The 2,660-nt window shown below is 50.2% G+C and overlaps 1 long non-coding RNA gene across 1 annotated transcript; it reads right to left on the bottom strand.

Moving 5' to 3' along the window:
* Positions 1-710: 710 nt before the first annotated feature.
* On the bottom strand, positions 711-2,247 carry LOC103541650 (uncharacterized). Its single transcript, XR_542512.2, has 3 exons — positions 2,121-2,247; positions 1,804-1,966; positions 711-860 (listed from the first exon to the last, which is right to left on the bottom strand). It is a non-coding gene; the product is annotated as an uncharacterized lncRNA (long non-coding RNA).
* Between the last annotated feature and the right edge of the window lie 413 nt (positions 2,248-2,660).

Here is a 2,660-nt window from a genome sequence, read left to right as displayed (position 1 = left end):
CACGCATGCCATTCATACACACCATGCACATGTACACAGCACACATACACACACATGCCACGCACAGCATACACACACCACACACATTTGTGTGCATGCACACACCATATACATGTGCATACCGCACACACCATACATATATACCACACACAGGTGTGTACATGCACACCATACACAACACACACCACACACATATATACACACACCACACACATTTGTGTGCACACACATACACACCACACACCCAAATTCTCTCATTCACACATACACCACATACATGCACATCATACACCACACACACCACACGTGTACACACACATACAAGCTCCTGCAGGGGAAACCAAGGCAGAGAAGTCTCTAGGCCAGCCGTCTGAGCTGGTCCAGCGGTTGGCTCCGTGGGGCGCCTTTGCCAGGGGCTTGGGCAGCACTCCTGCTCTCATGAGATTGTGTCGAGGAGATATTTTTCGCACATTTTCTATTCCTGTTTAATTAAAACACTCTGCCTTCCCTTTCTGCTATCTTCCCAAACTGCAGTTTCCATCTCCCTTTGCCAGCAGGGAAGTGCTCAGAACCTGCCCTGAGACCCTGGGGGGCGAGCGGCAGAACCCCTGGTCTCTGTGCGGGGCTGGCATCTGTCCCCGCCCAGGGAGGGGTCCCCTCCATCAGAGTCTGCGGAGCCACCCAGCGATGCCCAAATCTCTACGTTGTCATTCCTTAGACTTAAGCCTTTAATCCTGTTAAAAAGGTGGTAACTTTTAAAGTGTTACACATTCCATCTCATCCTGTCCATTCTGAACTTCTGTTGTGTTCTGGACATTCCTTCATTCAACGTCTGTTTCCTGAGCACGTAGGTGCAGGTGCTGGAGGAAGAGAAGCAGACGAGACATACATTTCTGCCCCCTGGAAACTGGCGGTCAGTTTGGGGAACAGATGAGGACCCCAGCAGGTACAGTCCGGTGTGGCCGCGGTGGGAGGGCTAAGGAGCCGGGGGAACACCCATCCCAAAGCAGGTTGTGGGGAGCAGTGAGAATGAGCCAGGAAGCTTCCAGGAGAATGACTTTCAGACATTCTTGGTACCGTTGTTAGGACAAACACACACACAATTGAAATGAAAGGGTCACAAAGCAATACTTACCTTCTCAATACTCTCTGATATTTCTCTTCTATCCTAATTCATTTCTTAAAATGTTGGTTGCCCACCCAATAATTTGGTTTTCTGTAATTTTCTTTGTCTGACAAACACTTTTCGAGGAGAGATGTAGTCTATGTTGAATTTGGGAGGATAAATTGGAGCTGTCATGCCAAAGGATGGAGGACGATGGGGACGGGGATGGCTGGGGAGAGTGCTTCAAGCACGGGTGAGTTAAAGGGCCTGCTTTATCCTGGAACTCAGACCCTGAGACTTCCGTGGCTGCAACGTCAGGTGTTTGACATGTTAATGAAAAATTCAAGGGCACTTATTAAAGGTGGTGAGGCAGACTGTCCTCAGGACCATTGTGATGGTACAGGGACCGCTGCGATGGGATTTCACAGTGGAGGAGAGATTTGGCTCAACTCTGAATACAGCGCGAGCAAGTAGACACTTACAGCCAAGGAGCAGGTGGGGGTCAGTGGATGGAAAATTACTAAGAGGAAACATCAACACCAAGGGTAGGGAGGAGGTTCTGGCTAAAATGACTGCACAGGATCTTTGTGCAGGCCCAGGTGGTCAGACGTCAGCTTGGGGAGGGTGAGAGTGCGGAACCTGATCAGATATGAGGGCAATCAGACGTGGGGAGCAGGAATCTGGATAAGGTGACTTACCACAGTTCTTGTTAAAACTGGATCTTACAAGGAAGTGCACAGACGGGCCTAGAAGAAGGTTCGGGAGCATGACTAAAGACTGATCGAGCAAAGAATCCCCGTCAGGCGGGAAAACTTCAGGATGTTGGTGTGTTGACTAGTTCCTATTGTGTACCGAAAACTCCTATAAGGAAGAGGGAAGAAAATAGAACCCTGGGCACTTATGACTTGGAATCCAGGGTGGTGAGGAGTCTGAAACCCAGTGAAGATGGAAAAGGCTAAGGAGGTGGGATAAAAGCTAAGATTGGGGCCTCCTATCAAGGAGCCACAACACTGACCTCATTACAAAGACACAGGCGGGATGCAGTCCACAGGCAAGGGCAGATGCTGCTGGCTCCCAGGGCCCTGGGAGAGACCACGATGGATATTGAAGATGGGAGATGAGCAGAGTGCGGAATTCTGTTGCTAGGAAACAGAAAGCTCAGTTCTGGATCCCAACACCTACCACCAAGTGACAATTTGTTGTTGTTGATTGGCTGGTTTTGATTACTAGCCAGAACTGATAGGATGTTAAATTTTGAACCAAAATAAGTTCATTAGAGAATCACATCACTACCTTCGCTCCAAGCCTAGAAAACAAGGGGTGGTAACTACGCAACCCTTGAGGAAATCCTTGGGTCTCACTACGCACCAAGCTGACAGTCACTGGGCTGCTGAGATCTGGCCCACAGAAGGGGTGTCCTACATCGGGGACCGCTCAGGTGGCCACAGAGTGCACCAGAAATGGGGAGTCGCCTGAAGAGGAGGGCTGGCTCATGAGGGTGGGTCACCAAGGCCCCCACTCCCAGTCTGGGCAGGCAGTCTCCATGCCTCACTCC

Source organism: Equus przewalskii, chromosome 29 (assembly GCF_037783145.1).
Source record: "Equus przewalskii isolate Varuska chromosome 29, EquPr2, whole genome shotgun sequence".
Lineage (NCBI taxonomy): Eukaryota > Metazoa > Chordata > Mammalia > Perissodactyla > Equidae > Equus > Equus przewalskii.
The sequence above is the reverse complement of the archived record's forward strand: the minus strand, read 5'-3'. Positions and strand labels throughout refer to the sequence as shown.